Here is an 18,466-nt window from a genome sequence, read left to right as displayed (position 1 = left end):
TCTCTGGAAAAAGCTATCCATCACTAATGGGGAGAAAAGGGCACATTGCTGCTTGTGTCGTGGCTACAGTGTAGGAGTACACACTTCCCATCCACACACACACACACGCACGCACGCACGCACGCACGCACGCACGCACGCACGCACACACGCACACACACACACACACACACACACACACACACACACACACACACACTAAATACACACTAAATAGGACTGTGAACATACCCGCTCTCACATACAGTACGTACAACAACAACAAAAGCCCACACATCCTCCTACTCACATACTATAAAATGTGACAAAACACTATTATATAAGAAGAGCTATACAGGGAACAAGGGGACAGTCTTTAGCCCATCAGGTAGGAGATTAACTTGTTGCATATGTTAATAGTAACAGCCCTATATCCCCTCACCATCGAGAAACCCTCTGTACTTCCATCGTGTCTGACTGTGTGCATTGTTCAGTGTTTGGCTTTCATGCTTATTAGTCTCCCACAGTCTGCGCCATCACTGACACAAAGCCATGCTGCCTGAGGGCCAGTATTTCATTACCAGTCATTCTGTCAAAGGTCCTCACTGAAAGCCCCCCATCTGATTGCATCAACATAGAACCAGCTCCAACATAGAACCAGTAATTATATTATATTCAGCCAAATATTTTAATTATATTGTAAGTAAATGTATCGACAATCCTCTTGTCTCTATTTTGGAGTAATGCAGTGATATTCCATGGTCATGCCATCAAATGCCCACTGGCTTGAAGCCAAGCGCAGGCGGATGGAGGCAGAGAGAGAAAAGAGGAGAGGAAAGATCAGAGTGGAGCAACACCGTGCACCCAGACCACCCACTCTCTTCACTCAGCGCTGCGCCACGTCTGAAATCAGGCGTAGAATATCTGCCCCCTCGACCTCCTCTCTCTGCTCTTCTCTTCTCTCTTCCTCTTCTTTCTCCTCCTCCACTTCACACACAGGCCACTTCCACGGCAACCAACAGAGCCAACTCGCACCAGTGGCCATGGTAACCAAACCATGTGGAAGGGTTTCAGAGAAACTAGAAGTGCTGAGGCCTTTTCCATCCTGTCTCTCTATCTCCTAGCACTCCATACAAAAGGGCTTCGCAATCAGCTGCTACATAATAAAGGAGATAGGATCTGATGAATATCTCACAAAGAATGATATTGGTCATATTGTTGTGTGGGTAAACTCAATGGCAATGCAGACTCTTAATTGGAAAACTGTGCTATATCTTTTTAAGTGGTAGAAGAAATCAAATCAAAGCAAATGCTATTTGTCACGTGTAATATACAACAGGTGCAGACCTTACCGTGAAATGCTTACTTACCAGCCTTTAACCAACAATGCAGTTTTAAGAAAATATGGGCGAAGAAAATATTTACTCATTAAACTAAAGTTTAAAAAAGTAACACAATAAAATAACAATAATTAGGCTACATCCAGGGGGAACTGGTACCCGAGTCAATATGCGTTAGCCGAGGTAATTGAGGTAATATGTACAAGTAGGTAGGGGTAAAGTGACTATGCATAGATAATTAACAGAGAGTAGCAGCAGTGTCAGCAGGGGCGTCACTGCAAATAGTCTGGGTAGCTATTTGTTTAATTGTTCAGCAGTCTTATGGCTTGTGTGTAGAACCTGTTAAGGAGCCTTTTGGACCTAGACTTGGCGCTCTGATACCGCTTGCCGTGCGGTAGCAGAGAGAACAGTCTATGACTTGGGTGGCTGTAGTCTTTGAGCCTTCCTCTGACACCGCCTAGTATAGAGGTCCTGCTACCCTCTGTAGTTGCCATACCAGGCGGTGATGCAACCATGCTGTCGATGGGGCAGCTGTTAAACTTTTTGAGGTCCTGGGGACCCATGCCAAATCTTTTCAGTCTCCTGAGGGTGAATAGGCGTTGTCGTGCCCTCTTCATGACTGTGTTGGTGTGTGTGGACCAGGTTAATTCATTAGTAATGTGGACACCAAGGAACTTGAAGCTCTCGACCAGCTCCACTACTGCCCTGTCGTTGTGAATGGGGGCGTTTTCGACCCTCCTTTTCCTGTAGTCAACGATCAGCTCCTTTGTCTTGCTCACGTTGAGGGAGAGGTTGCTATCCTGGCACCACACGACCAGGTCTCTGACCTCCTCCCAATAGGCTGTCTCATCGTTGTCGATGATCAGGCCTACCACCGTTTTGTCATCAGAAAACTTAATGATGGTGTTGGAGTCGTGCTTGGCCACGCAGTCGTGGGTGAACAGGGAGGACAGGAAGGGACAAAGCACGTGAAAGCAGGGCATCACTTAGTGGTGTCAAAACATTGAGAAAGTTCCCATTATTTCACTGTTTTGGCTGACAGAAGCTCAACATGACCACAAAAACACAGTCTTTTCTCCCTCTCTATGGGTCCCTCATTACCAGTGACCAAACATTCTCAGTGCCTCCACAGTAAGCTCTAAATGACACAAATTATTATCCATCCATACCATCTATGTTTTTACCTTTCTCTCTATATTACCATACATCGGGGGCGGACATCGTCAACACATCACTTCACCTGTCGTTAAGAGTGTGCTGAGAGGAAACGGTTGCTAGGCAACTTACAAAAGTTCCCGGCTAAGGCCAACTTTCTTGTATCAACAGTTCACAGTGATTTCATTGTGGGGGCGGTATTAGTAAAGCTGAGTATATATATTGTCACCTTGCTTGAGCTATCATTTGAATATACAGTATTTTGCTTCATCTAAGTCTATTGTGCAAAAACAAAGCTGGGAGCAATTACTGAACATTTTCTGCGCTGTAAACTATGTGGAAAATGGAGTAGTCCTTTGTTCTCTCTCAAGTCTGACCTAAGGGAAAGTAATTTTCTTGTAATGTGGTTCAGACTAGAGAAAGGCATAACCAGCCCTGTGTTAGGTTGGTTTGATCGATTGCTTTGACATGGGTGATGTTTAATTCCTATTCACTCCTATTTGCTGTTGGACAGAAGACGGACCTCTGGCCTTCTCACAGTCTCTCGTATCATAACAAACATGGCAGTGCCTATTCACTATGGTGTTTGGTGTCTGAATGGAAATACTCTATGTCATCATGAACGCTGCTGTCTCCTTAAGCTGACCAGATCCAATTCAGCCAGAGAGAATTATAGGACCCCCTCAAGGTCATCCAGAAAAGTTATCTTGAGAAGTAAGTTGACATGGTTCCAACTACATACTGTAAGAGGAACAGTGGTAGTCTCTTCAAATACGATATCTATCTACAGTGCATTCGGAAAGTATTCAGACCCCTTGACTTTTTCCACATTTTGTTACGTTACAGCCTTATTCTAAAATATTTTCCTTATCAATCTACACGCAATACCACATAATGACAAAGAAAAACGTTTTTTTTGGTGCAAATGTAAACATTTAGAACTGAAATACCTTATTTACATAAGTATTCAGATCCTTTGCTATGAGACTCGAAATTGAGCTCAAGTGCATCCTGTTTCCATTGATCATCCTTGAGATGTTTCTACAACTTCATTGGAGTCCACCTGTGGTAAATTCAACTGATTGGACATGATTTTGAAAGGCACACACCTATCTATATAAGGTCCCACAATTGACAGTGCATGTCAGAGCCATGAGGTCAAAGTAACTGTCCGTAGAGCTCCGAGACAGGATTGTGTCGGGGCACAGATCTGGGAAAGAACACAGTGGCCTCCATCATTCTTAAATGGAAGAAGTTTGGAACCACCAAGACTTTTCCTAGAGCTGGCCGCCAGACCAGACTGAACAATCGGGGGAGAAGGACCTTGGTCATGGAAGAGACCAAGAAGCCGATGGTTACTCTGACAGAGCTCCAGAGTTCCTCTGTGGAGATGGGAGAACCTTCCAGAAGGGCAACCATCTCTGCAGCACTTCACCAATCAGGCCTTTATGGTAGAGTGGCCAGACGGAAGCCACTCCTCAGTAAAAGGCACATGACCGCCCACTTGGAGTTTGCCAAAAGGCACCTAAAGGACTCTCAGACCATGAGAAACAAGCTTCTCTGGTCTGATGAAACCTAGATTGAACTCTTTGGCCTGAATGCCAAGTGTCACATCTGGAGGAAACCTGGCACCATCCCTACGGTGAAGCATGGTGGTGGAAGCAGGGACTGGGAGACTAGTCAGGATCGAGAGAAAGATGAATGGAGCAAAGTACAGAGAGATCCTTGATGAAAACCTGGGACGAAGGACTTGAACCCGATCTAACATCTCTGGAGAGACCTGAAAATAGCGGTGCAGCAACGCTCCCCATCCAACCCGAAGAGCTTGAGAAGATCTGCAGGCAAGAATGGGAGAAACTCCCCAAATACAGGTGTGCCAAGCTTTTAGCGTCATACCCAAGAAGATTCGAGGCTGTAATCGCTGCCGAAGGTGCTTCAACAACGTACTGAGTAAAGAGTCTGAATACTTATGTAAATGTGATATTTCAGTCATTATGGGGTATTGTGTGTAGATTGATGAGGGGAAAAAACGTTAATACATTTTAGAATAAGGCTGTAACGTAACAAAATGTGGAAAAAGTCAAGGGGTCTGAATACTTTCCGAATGCACTGTATAAAAAAAGTGTCAAAAAATGTAAACCTCAAGGAGACTAATTTCTAAATATGTTCATTATCCTAATTGTATCAACCAAGTGGTAAGGTATAGTAACAACAACAAATCTGTGGTCCTCAAATGGACTTAAGCATGGACTTGTCTGGTAGCAATTACTGCATTGTTTTGTGATCCAGCTGTGAGGCCATAGGACTGGGATTACTCATACTTCCACAGTGAGCGCAACATCCACCACAGAGCAACAATGTCTGTCTGTGTGTTGCTGTCACTGACTCCACAGCAGGAGGGACGAATTTCTGCCTGCTGGACAGTTCCAGGACTGCAGCCAAGATGGCTTTTCCTGGTAAACACATTGTCATGACAACCATACTTCATCTAGCACAGAGATGAGTTACAAATGTTACCTTTCCTTCTGTATTTATTGAAAGCATAGTAGGCCTACTGTAAATTATGTGAGAATACTTTACATACATAATGAGCATGACAATGTCTGAATAAGTTACTGCAGAGAAGGGAAAGCACGTTAACAGACTACATATAATTCACTCCATGTAAAGAGGTTGGAACCTGTCCACTCAGACTTCTTCAGCGTGCACATGCATGCACACGCCCCATGTGAGGAAACGGGATGTCCTGACCCAAGCTTGTCTCACTTTCTCAACTCCAGATGTTGGAAGCAGTGGATGCTCATCAGAACCAGAGATGTGAGAAAATGGTGAACCAGAAAATGAGAAAATGGTGAGCCAGAAACTGAGAAAATGGGGTGTTCAAACAGATAGTTCTGAACCTCTGTCCAGAGCTCCCCGTATGGGAGGGGTACAGACATACAACTCTCCTGCTGTAATACCTCCAGCTGACACCAGTCCCATGGCCCTGCATGTCACAGTACCACTGACTCTGCAGCAGCTGGGCTACACACACTGTACTCCTCTAGTGGACTCATTTGTTGAGTTGTTATACTTTTGTATGACTATTTTTTTAACAGTTTTCTATACACAGTATTTGTGATATACAAAACACATATGGTGGGAATCTTGAAAACTTCTTGTGACCGTGTCCGAGTTGCTTCACGTACAGTGTTTTCTGTCATCAAATCAAAAATAATCTAATCCAAATCAGATTTATTGGTCACATTCACGTGTTTAGCAGATGTTATTGCGGGTGTAGCGAAATGCTTGTGCTTCTAGCTCCAATAGTGCAGTAATATCTAACAAGTAATATCTAACAGTTTCACAACATATACCCAAAATACATGTACATCTAATTAAGGAATGGATTAAGAATATATATATATACATATATGTCAGGGCTGTATTGGACTAAGATACAGTGGCATAGTATAGAGTATGATATATACATATGAGATGGGTGATGCAATATTTACACACAATTAAAGTGACTAAGATACCGTAGAATAGTATATAGTACCGTTTACACATATGAGATGAGTAATGCAAGATACGGAGACATTATTAAAGTGGCTAGTGTTTCATTTCCTTAAACAGATTCTGTGACACAGTCCATTACTTTACAGTACCTGTACCTCATTCACATGTTTAGGATTTCAGTGTTCTCTCTATAACCATTTAATGCATTAAAATGATGGCTAAACATTCTCTAATAGTTTTTAATGTCTCTCTATTTTGATGGAGAATAAACAAGAAAGCTAATTCCTAGAGACATAATTGGATTTGTTTTTTGGAAATCTTTCTTCTGGGCTGCCTGTATTTCCTTTTGGGGTTTTCTATAAGACGCCGTTTTTAAAACCTGTCTTTAAAACATCCTCTACATCTGAATTTATCCTTAAACCACGGAATCGTTGAAGAATTTCCACAAAGTATTCCAATATGTTCCAATAGTGCCCCTTTAGGTTCCATGAGTCCACTCTGGTGACTCTTTAGTACTCACACAATTTTCTTTGGCTTGAGCTTTTACCAGTCCTGATTTAATTTAGTTGAATAATTCTCAGCTGGTGTAAATGTATGTAACATGATACATTTAATTAACCCTTCCCTTTAAACATGTAAATTTCACCCGCAACTGAGTTTTTAAATCACTAAAATACTATTTAACAAAAACAAATCCACCGTGACCCTTCATCTAGTCCCCTAGGTATGGGTAATAACCTTGTAAAACGACAAAACAACAACAACAAAAACACTACTCTGTACTTGACCTGTAGTTGACTTGTATTTGACATGCAATTTGTCCTTTGACCTTGACCTTAGTGCTAGAGACTAATGGTTTTCTGTGCAGTAAAGGTCTCACCACGAAGATCACAAGGATATAAGTATGTTATCCTTGGGATGTTCAGAGACCGAGGAACAGATCTGATCTGTTTAGTTTGGCTAAACTCATTAAATGTCATCCTTTGATTGATTTACGACTTTGGTAATCAAACATTTTGATCAACATTTTGAACAGTTGGGTCTAAAAACGAAGGGGGAAAAGGCATAAGAAAGAGGTCATTCCCGGCACAGGAGGTTGGTGGCACATAATTGGGGAGGACGGGCTCATAGTAATGGCTGGAATGTGTTTGGTTTCCATGTGTTTGATGCCATTCCATTTACTCCCTTCCAGCCATTATTATGGGCTGCCCTTCCCCCAGCATCTTCCTGTGATTCCCAGCTACTGGAAAATACATTTTGGGAGGTTAAAACCATATATTTATGATCTTGGTGTACTTACTGTACTTCCTATATGGGTCAAATTGACCAGTGGTCAATACTTTAATGCACTACTTAAGTCGTTTTGGGGGGTATCTGTACTTTACTATCTATATTTTTGACAACTTTTACTCCACTACACTCTTATAAAAAAGGGTTCCAAACGGGTTCTTCGGCTGTCCCCATAGGCATACCCTTTTTGGTTCCAGGCAGAACCCTTTTTGGTTCCATGTAGATCCCTCTGTAGAAAGGGCTCTACGTAGAACCTAAAATGGTTATTCAAATGGTTCTCCTAAGGGGACAGCTGAAGAAACCTTCTAGGTTCTAGATAGCACCCTTTTTTCTGAGTGTACTTTTTACTCCATACAATTTCCCTGACAGCCAAAAGTACTGGTTACGTTTCGAATGCTTAGCAGGACAGGAAAATGGTCCAATTCATGCACTTATCAAGAGAACATCCCTGGGCATCCACACTGCCTCTGATCTGGCAGAATCACTAAATGCTTCTTTTGTAAATTATGTCTGAGTGTTGGAGTGTGCCCCTGGCTATCTGTAGATTACAAAACAAACAATGGTGCCGTTTGGTTTGCTTAATATAAGTGTGAAATGATTTATACTTTTACTTTTGATAGTTAAGTATATTTTAGTAATTACATTGACTTTTGATACATAAGTATATTTAAACCAAATACTTTTAGACTTTTACTCAAGTAGTATTTTACTGGGTGACTTTTAATTGAGTCATTTTCATTTAAGTTACAGTATCATTACTTTTACTCAAATATGACAATTTTCTATTTCATCCACCACTGAAATTGACCCGGAGCATAACTCGTGTGGCATATAGCCTTTTCGAACATAAGGGCAGGGTTGAATTTCAGTGGCAGCATAGCGATATAGACCGCAATAAATCCTACTTTTATTTTCAAACATGTCAATTAAATACCCCAAATCACGCCTGTGGAGAGATGTTGACGAAGTAGCGCTGCGTAGAACCCACTTGGTGTGTGAATGAGACCTTGCGGGCGAAATCTCCGCCCCTTGTTGAGATTGTGCTGCAGTTGGCAGTGCTGTTGCAGCAAAGGAGGTGGAGAGGATTCTTCCATCAGGATTCTACGTTTTGGTCGTCCAGTCTCTGGCTTCGTGCTGTTTGCAGCCTTCTCCGCGGTGAAGTTCATTGCGAATTTGTTGATTGGTAAGTTTGATTATTTTATTGAGATAGGCTTTTGGGTTGGTGCTCTTCTCGTTAATCTAAACTATGCGCAGATTAGGGTGCGAAGAATTGTTTCATTGTATCTAGTAGCATCAGTTGCAAAAATATGGAAAGGGGACAGATTTTTTAAAATATCAACGTTGCTAGGGATGCAATCATACGTTGAAGTTGGTTCCTGTTCTTCTATTTACCCCGTAGACGTTGTTTTTGCTTGGAACGCTTATCAGATTTCTATTGTATTTGTGCAGCATAGTGTTTTTGAAAAGGCCATTCAGAGCTTCTATGAATCAGTTAGCCACTTCGCAGTCACAGAAGTGCGCCATGTTAATATGGAGGGTTAAGAGTGTATAGATAACGGTATTCACACAGGAGCCTACTGCATTTTGAAGAGACGCAGGCGTAGTCGCCCTGTATGTAGACAGATTGCAACGCTGATTTCAAACCAAACTGAAATTGTGACATTCAAAGCAAAATCATAGAATGTATTATAGTAACTGTGCGTAATGATATTGAATTGGCGCCCAGATGTAATTATATCTTGATAACTTGAAACCCTTATGTATAAGATATTATAGGCGATAGGTATCCATCACTGTAGACATAATGTCACGTCTTAATCAGTGCTCTCCGCTACATGTGGCTCGAGGCTACCCTTTGATGTTGTCGAGTTAAAAACATTCAGCGACTTCATGTCATTGGCACAATTTAAATCACACCCGAACTGCTAAAACGACCATTTGGTGACAAAATCCCCCATTTGCCTCACATCTTCACAGTTTGGTGCCAAACTAGGTTGTATCTATATTGAGCGAAGTGGGCTTCGGGGCCTTTTAATTGGTTACGAACGCCTTGTGATTATGAGACATCCATGGGCTTTGCTCGCCCGAGTTGCACTGACTGTCGTGATGCAGTTCGGTCGTAAATCATTGCTCTGCTGCAGCATCACTAATGGGAGTAAGCGGGCCTTTTGCTATTGAATATTAATATTTACCACACCATTTCACAAACCCGTTATACCCATTTAGAGTATGGGATACTGCTCCATTAAGCCATCCAATAGGAAACAGTAATGCGTATATGCTATACGTCAATAGGTCTCGGCTCAGTTGTTAGGACTGCTAGCTTCATAGGCCGTTGGCCTACTTGTGAACCCTTGGTGATAGTTTATGGTTCGCTGCGCTCTAGTATGAGTATGACTGTGATTAGAATGATCAAAGAGTGTATCTCTCCATTTATCTCTATCTGTCTTTGCCTCCATCTTCTCTTGTTTTCTACATATGAACCAGATCAGTATGTGTTGCAACAGTATTTAGAGCAGACACTGGGTAATGCAGTTTCTTTGGACTTCGGAACCCCTGCCAAAAATATTTAATAAAATTGAATGCATCAGCCCGACAGCTACTCAAAGTATGGACTACTGATCACTGTCCATGGTGCTGAAATTGCAACATGTCTATGCGACTGCCGATCAAATCGATGATGGGCTTTCTGTGGTGCCAGGGCGTGTACCCTATAGCTTTGCTTTAGCTAAAGGATACATGTTTATTGGTAGGCCTATTGGGTGATTATTTTCTCATGTTAAGCCTAACATTTCACAAAGCTATAGTACCTCAAGGCTGCGTTTTAGACTGCTGTCTGGTGGCAATAATGTAATTACTTGTTCATAATTTAACCTGGAAATTCAAACATTGCAGATTGTGAAATGTATTTTTGAAAACAAAAAAGCATACTAATTAGCATGCTAATTAGTACTGATTAGCATACTAATCAGCAACTAATAGATTTAAAAAGTATATATACAACTGTCCTGTATAGCCTACCTAAACCTGCATTACATAAGTCGTCCTTGCACGCTCTCCCAGCTTGGATAGAAAGTTGTTGTGCATAAAACCAGTTTATTATTGGCAAATAAAACACTATCTTACTAGGGATTGTTTCATTATGCAGTGTAACCTACTATCTATAGTGCCTTCAGAAAGTATTCACACCCCTTGACTTTTTCCATATTTTGTTGTGTTTTGTTGTGTTGTGCCGGAATTTAATTAGAAATTACATTTAGATATTTGTCACTGACCTACACACAATACCCCATAATGTCAAAGTGTCAAAGTTGAAATTTAAAAAAATATATATTTTACAAATAAATAAAAAATGAAAAGCTGAAATGACTTGAGTCAATAAGTATTCAACCCCTTTGTTATGGCAAGGCTAAACAAGTTCATGAGTAAACATTTGCTTAACAAGTCACATTATACGTCATACATTGTATTTAACATGATTTTTGAATGACTACCCCATCTCTGTACCCCACACATTCAAATATCTGGTCCCTCAGTCGAGCAGTGAATTTCAAACACATATTCAACCACAAAGACCAGGGAGGTTTTCCAATGCCTTGTATAGAAGGGCACCTATTGGTAGGTGGGTACAAAAAAAGCAGACATTGAATATCCCTTTGAGCATGGTGAAGTTATTAAATACACTTTGGATGGTGTATCAATACGCCCAGTCACTACAAAGATACATGCATCCTTCCTAACTCAGTTGCCAGAAAGGAAGGAAACCGCTCAGGGATTTCACCATGAAGCCAATGGTGACTTTAAAACAGTTACAGAGTTGAATGGCTGTGTTAGGAGGAAACTGAGGATGGATCAACAACATTGTTGTTCCCATGTTTCATGAGCTGAAATAAAAGATCCCAGACATTTTCCCTACACATAAAAAGCTTATTTCTCTCAAATGTTGTGCACAAATTTGTTTACATCCCTGTTAGTGAGCAGTTTTTCTTTGCCAAGATAATCCATCCACCTTACAGATGTGGCATTTCAAGAAGCTGATTAAACAACATAATAATTACACAGGTGCACCTTGTGCTGTGGACAAAAAAGGCCACTCTAAAATGTGCAGTTTTGTCACACAACACAATGGCACTGATGTCTCAAGTTTTGAGGTTAACGTGCAATTGGCTTGCTGACTGCACGATTGTCCACTAGAGCTGTTGCCAGATAATTTAATGTGAAATTCTCTACCATAATCCCTCTCCAAAGTTGTTTTAGAGAATTTGACAGTATGTCCAACTGGCCTCACAACCGCAGAGCACGTGTATGGCGTTATATGAGCGAGCGGTTTTGTGGTTTGCTCAGTTCAACTTTGTGAACTGAGTGCCCCATGGTGGCAGTGGGGTTATGGTATGGGCAGGCATGAGCTTCGGACAGTGAACACAATTGTATTTTATCAATGGCAATTTGAATGCACAGAGACACCACGATGACATCTTGAGTCCCATTGTCGTGCTATTCATCCGCCGTCATATTTCAGCATGATAATACACGGCTCCATCTCGCAAGAATCTGTACACAATTCCCGGAGGCTGAAAATGTCTGCATACTCACCAGACATGTCACCCATTGAGCATGTTTTGGATGCTCTAGATCAACATGTATGACAGCGTGTTCCATTTCCCGCCAATATCCAGCAACACTCGCACGGCCATGGAAGAGGAGTGGATCAACAGTTGAACCCAATCGAACATCCCTGGAGAGACCTGCAAAAAGCTGTGCAGCAACGCTCCCCATCCAATCTGACAGAGCTTGAGAGGATCTGCAGAGAGGAATGGGAGAAATTCCCCAAATACAGGTTTGCCAGGCTTGTAGCGTCATACCCAAGAAGACTGGGCTTTAATTGCTGCCAAAGGTGCTTCAACAAAGTACAGAGGAAAGGGTTTAAATACTTATGTTTATGCGACATTTCAGTTTTTTTTTTATACATTTGCAAAAATCTCTAAACTTGTTTTTGCTTTGTCATTATGCAGTATTGTGTGTTGATTGATGAGGAAAAAACGACTTCATCTATTTTAGAATAAGGCTGTAATGTAACAAAATGTGGAAAAAGTCAAGGGGTCTGAATACTTTCCGAATGCACTGTACTAGAGGTTGACCGATTAATCGGAATGGCTGATTAATTAGGGCCGATTTCAAGTTTTCATAACAATCGGAAATCTGTATTTTTGGACGCCGATTTAGCCGATTTTTTATTAAAAAAAAAATATATATATATATTTTTTACACCTTTATTTAACTAGGCAAGTCAGTTAAGAACACATTCTTATTTTCAATGACTGCCTAGGAACGGTGGGTTAACTGCCTTGTTCAGGGGCAGAACGACTGATTTTTACCTTGTCAGCTCGGGGATTCAATCTTGCAACCTTACAGTTAACTAGTCCAACGCTCTAACCACCTGCCTCTCATTGCACTCCACGAGGAGCCTGCCTGTTACACGAATGCAGTAAAAAGCCAAAGTAAGTTGCTAGCTAGCATTAAACTTATCTTATAAAAAACAATCAATCAATCAATCATAATCACTAGTTTGTGTAACACATGGTTGATGATATTACTAGTTTATCTAGCGTGTCATGCTTTGCATATAATCGATGTGGTGCGCATTCGCGAAAAAGGACTGTCGTTGCTCCAACGTGTACCTAACCATAAACATCAATGCCTTTCTTAAAATCAATACACAAGTATATATTTTTAAACCTGCATATTTAGCTAACAGAAATCCAGGTTAGCAGGCAATATTAACCAGGTGAAATTGTGTAACTTCTCTTGCGTTCATTGCATGCAGAGTCAGGGTATATTCAACAGTTTGGGCAGTCAACAGTTTGGGCAGTCAGACATAACATTGAAGGTTGTGCAATGTAACAGGAATATTTAGACTTATGGATGCCACCCGTTAGATAAAATACGGAACGGTTCCGTATTTCACTGAAAGAATAAAACGTCTTGATTTCGAAATGATAGTTTCCGGATTCAACCATATTAATGACCTACGGCTCATATTTCTGTGTGTTATTATGTTATAACTAAGCCTATGATTTGATATAGCCGTCTGACTGAGCGGTGGTAGGCACCAGCAGGCTCGTAAGCATTCATTCAAACAGCACTTTCGTGCATTTGCCAGCAGCTCTTCGCAATGCTTAATTGCGCTGTTTATGACTTCAAGCCTGTTAACTCCCGAGATTAGGCTGGTGTAACCGATGTGAAATGGCTAGCTAGTTAGTGGGGTGCGCGCTAATAGCGTTTCAAACGTCACTCACTCTGAGACTTGGAGTGATTGTTCCTCTTGCTCTGCAAGGGCCATGGCTTTTGTGGAGTGATGGGTAACGCTGCTTCGAGGGTGGCTGTTGTCGATGTGTTCCTGGTTCGAGCCCAGGTAGGGGCGATACTAAAGTGCCTTTAAGAACATCCAGTAGTCAAAGGTATATGAAATACAAATCGTATAGAGAGAAATAGTCCTATAATTCCTATAATAACTACAACCTAAAACATCTTACCTGGGAATATTGAAGACTCATGTTAAAAGGAACCACCAGCTTTCATATGTTCTCATATGAAACTTAGACGTTAGCTTTCTTACATGGCACATATTGCACTTTTACTTTCTTCTCCAACACTTTGTTTTTGAGGCTACATTTATTTTTTTGATGTATTATATTATATAGGGTGGCAGGGTAGCCTAGTGGTTAGAGTGTTGGACTAGTAACTGGAAGGTTGCAAGTTCAAACCCCCGAGCTGACAAGGTACAAATCTGTCATTCTGCCCCTGAACAGGCAGTTAACCCACTGTTCCTAGGCCGTCATTGAAAATAAGAATTTGTTCTTAACTGACTTGCCTAGTTAAATAAATAAATAAAAATTAAGTTAAAATAAGTGTTCATTCAGTATTGTTGTAATTGTCATTATTACAAATAAATAAAATGTAAAAAATTGGCAGATTAATCGGTATCGGCTTTTTATCGATCCTCCAATAATCGGCATCGGTATCGCCATGAAAAATCATAATCGGCTGTACATCTCCACATATCTCCTTTAATAAAGTCAATCCAACACAGAATTTCCCTGTGAGTGGGTTTGGTTTCCCCATTAGTGGGTTTGGACTGACTTGTATAGCCTCACTCTATCCTCTCCATCTATGGGACCCCTGGTCAGCTGTGCTGTGCAGCCCAGGGTGAGTGCTCTCCTCTGGTTGAGAATGGCTGTGGAGACTGGCATGACCTTGACTTGTGGGATCCTCTCTGGCTCTCTATCCACAATTCTGTAAGTGGGTTCGAGCCCCATCGGGGAGGGGAAAGGAGGCATGTGCTGGAAAGCTGCCAGCAGATAAGAAATGGAATAGTGCGACAGAGAACTAGTGCGTTTGCCCAACAGCACAGCCCTGGCTAAATATAGACCACTCTGTTTCAGCCGGGAAGGTATTCAGCATCGCCTCCACCTTTTCTCTCTTTTTTTCTGCCCTTTTAGTTAATTCAATGGAGACTCTCTCTCTCGCCTCTTGTGGACTTGTCTGTATAAATGGAGAGATCGAAATTAATGGTTGAAAGCGTTCTCAATGTTCTCAATAGTCTTTTCCTCTGTACCTTTTACCTCCCTTTCTTCTCCTGTCCTTTACATCAGGCTCTTTGGCATCCATTTCAGCAGTTTAATTCCCAGGCCGCCACCACCTTTTTTATCACACAAGAGAGGACATTTTCCTCTTTTTATTTACACTGTGCCGGACCCAGAACCTAAGTGAGGCATGTAAAACATGTCCAGTGCTGATCTTGCTTTGCCTCAAGTTCTAATCACAGAGAGTTATGAGAGGTCCAGGGATGACCTCAGCTTGGGTCAGTCTGTGCTCTCTGACTTCACTACAGCTGTGCCCTGGGTGTCATCTATTCTAAACAACCTGTTGGAAGATTATGCATTATCACTGTTACGGTTGAAGTGTGTGTGTGTGTGTGTGTGTGTGTGTGTGTGTGTGTGTGTGTGTGTGTGTGTGTGCATGCGCGTGCGTGCTTGCGTGTGTGTGTGTGTGCGTGCGTGTGTGTGTGTGTGTAATTTATGGGTTGTATGGAATCAGAAGGGAGTTGAATGAAGATAATGGTGTTGCAGTGGGCATTCTGGAATGTGGTGGGCAATGGTAGTGTGTAGAGAGGCCTGGGCTGTGGAATGTGTGATGTTTGACAGGATGGCGGTGGCTGGACAGGAGCTTGGTGCTGGGCCAAATTTGTCTCTACTGCTCAATTAAAAACAGCTACTATTTTTCAATGGGTTTGGGTCTGAATGTAAAACATCTCAGTCATGTGTATTCACTTATGGACCCAGGAAGTTTGTGTGAATACATTTTGTGTGCACACCCAAGGGCCCATGCATGGCCCTAGGCCTAGGATTCAATCTGTATCGCCGACGTTCCGCGTCTTGTAGCCAGATTGACATTTAAAGGCAATGTTCCTGTGTTAGCAGAGACTGCATTCACGGCAAACACTGCATATGTTGGCTCAATTAAAAATTACCTTTTAAATTTCAAGCACGCTACAACATTGAACTTTGGCGATACTGATTGAATTCAGCCCTTATATTAAGAAGCAAAGTGGAATACAGCATCATTCTGTTGAATCTTACAGCAAGGAGGAGGAACTGCGCTGCTTGAGAGACAGAGGGCAAGGCTTGGTGTGTCTGGCCAGAGGAGAGAAGTGACAGAGGAAACTATAAAAACAGACGGCTGAGTGGCGTTTCAAAATAATGCATGCCATATCGATATTGCACATGTCAATGCTGCGATTTTTATATGAATTTGATTAAACACTCACTCTGGGATCTTAAGCACAAAAAATTCATAACAAATTCGATTTGTAACATATCACACGAAATTGATGATGTAGTACACAAAACAATGGGTAGCTGTTTTGGCTCATGAGCCCCACTTTCAAAACTACTGGCAGAAATGATACAAACGTTTGAGAATGCATCTTTAATTGGGCAGCCCGATTTGTTGTGAATGTTTTGCGTTAACCTTCAGGCTTTTGCCTTTTGCTGATGGGGAACGATTTGCTTAGAGGTTGGAGAGAGAGAGATGCGACATGACCTTCACTGGGATTACTTTAATTTGATTTTCATGTGGCCAAAGGCGTGTCTGTTACATACAACATTAGCTGAAACCCTACCAACTCCCACATGTAGCAGCTCTGGGATAATGGTATAGAGTGGGAGTAAAACGCTAGCCAAGGAGACATACACTCTTTGTTAATCTGTTCTATCTCTAAAGAATCATTCTGCAAACACCCCCACACAATGTCAACATAAGGAGATGAAAATGAGGCACCAATAGACATTTGTTTCTCTTTCATTTTTGAGCTCATGAGATGTTTCGACACAGTTACATTTAAACAGAGTCCAAACCCCTCTGCTTTGAATTCAGAGGCTTTGAGAGAGGGTGACATTAAAGAGTTAATGGTAAAGTCAATGTGAAACCCAGTGTTTGCTCAGTACCTCTCAGTACAGTGGCAAGAAAAAGTATGTGAACCCTTTGGAATTACCTGGAGTTCTGCATAAATAAATTGGTCATCAAACTTGATCTGACCTTCATCTAAGTCACAACAATAGACAAACATAGTGTGCTTAAGCTAATAACACACAAATGACTGTCTTTTCTTGTCTATATTGAGTACATTATTTAAACATTCACTGTGTAAGTTGGAAAAAGTATGTGAACCCCAAGGCTAAAGACTTCTCCAAAAGCTAAATGGAGTCAGGAGTCAGCTAACCTGGAGTCCAATCAACGAGGCAAGATTGGAGATGTTGGTTAGAGCTGCCTTGTCCTATAAAAAACACTCACAAAGTTTGCTATTCACAAGAAGCATTGCCTGATTTGAACCATGCCTCGAACAAAAGAGATCCCAGAAGACCTAAGATAAAGAATTGTTGACTTGCATAAAGCTGGAAAGGGTTACAAAAGTATCTCTAAAAGCCTTGATGTTCATCAGTCCAGGGTAAGACAAATTGTCTATAAATGGAGAAAGTTCAGCACTGTTGCTACTCTCCCTAGGAGTGGCCGTCCTGCAAAGATGACTGCAAGAGCACAGAGCAGAATTCTCAATGAGGTTAAGAAGAATCCCAGAGTGTCAGCTAAAGACTTACAGAAATCTCTGGAATATGCTAACATCTCTGTTGACGAGTCTACGATACGTAAAACACTAAACAAGAATGGTGTTCCTAGGAGGACACCACGGACATGGAAGAAGCTACTGCTGTCCCAAAAAAAACATAGCTGAACGTCTGAAGTTTGCAAATTGTACCTGGATATTCCACAGCGCTACTGGCAAATATTCTGTGGACAGATGAAACTACAGTTGAGTTGTTTGGAACGAAAACACAACAATTTGTGTGGAGAAAAAAAGGTACAGCACACCAACATCAAAACCCAACTGTAAAGTATGGTGGAGGGAGCATCATGGTTTGAGGCTGCTTTACTGCCTCAAGGCCTGGACAGCTTGCTATCATCAATGGAAAATTCCATTTATCAAGACATTTTGCCGGAGAATGTTAGGCTATCTGTCCGCCAATTGAAGCTCAACAGAAGTTGGGTGATGTAACAGGACAATGACCCAAAACACAGAAGTAAGTCAACAACAGAATGGCTTCAACAGAAGAAAATATGCCTTCTGGAGTGGCCCAGTCAGAGTCCTGACCTCAACCCTATTGAGATGCTGTGGCATGACCTCAAGAGAACAGTTCACAATAGACATCCCAAAAATACTGCTGAACTGAAACAGTTTTGGAAAGAAGAATGGTCCAAAATTCCTTCTGACCGTTGTGCAGGTTTGATCCGGAACTACAGAAAATATTTGGTTGAGGTTATTGCTGCCAAAGGAGGGTCAACCATTCATTAAATCCAAAGATTCACATACTTTTTCCACACTGCACTGTGAATGATTACACAGTGTGTTCAATAAAGACATCAAAATGTATAATTGTTTGTGTGTTATTAGTTTAAGCAGACTGTGTTTGTCTTTTGTTGTGACCTAGATGAAGATCAGATCAAATTTTATGACCAATTTATTCAGAAATCCAGGTATTTCCAAATGGTTCACATACTTTTTCTTGCACTGTAGATAGAGGAGCTTCAGGAGGTTGTTGTGGATATTAGCTGTACAGGCGGAGCCCCAGAATGAATCTACGGAAATT

At 41.5% G+C, this 18,466-nt stretch overlaps 1 protein-coding gene across 1 annotated transcript in view; it reads left to right on the top strand.

Annotated features, from left to right (window-relative positions):
- Positions 1-8,087: 8,087 nt before the first annotated feature.
- The window catches only part of LOC110502571 (spectrin beta chain, non-erythrocytic 1), a 125,328-nt gene continuing 114,949 nt past the window's right edge, over positions 8,088-18,466 (top strand). The window contains exon 1 of the mRNA XM_036960164.2: positions 8,088-8,448. The gene's annotated coding sequence lies outside the window, so the exon portion shown is untranslated. The remainder of the gene's footprint in view (positions 8,449-18,466) is intronic.

Source organism: Oncorhynchus mykiss, chromosome 23 (genome assembly GCF_057628025.1).
Source record: "Oncorhynchus mykiss isolate SJ-2025 chromosome 23, ASM5762802v1, whole genome shotgun sequence".
Taxonomy (NCBI): domain Eukaryota; kingdom Metazoa; phylum Chordata; class Actinopteri; order Salmoniformes; family Salmonidae; genus Oncorhynchus; species Oncorhynchus mykiss.
This window is presented reverse-complemented; position numbering and strand designations above follow the sequence as displayed.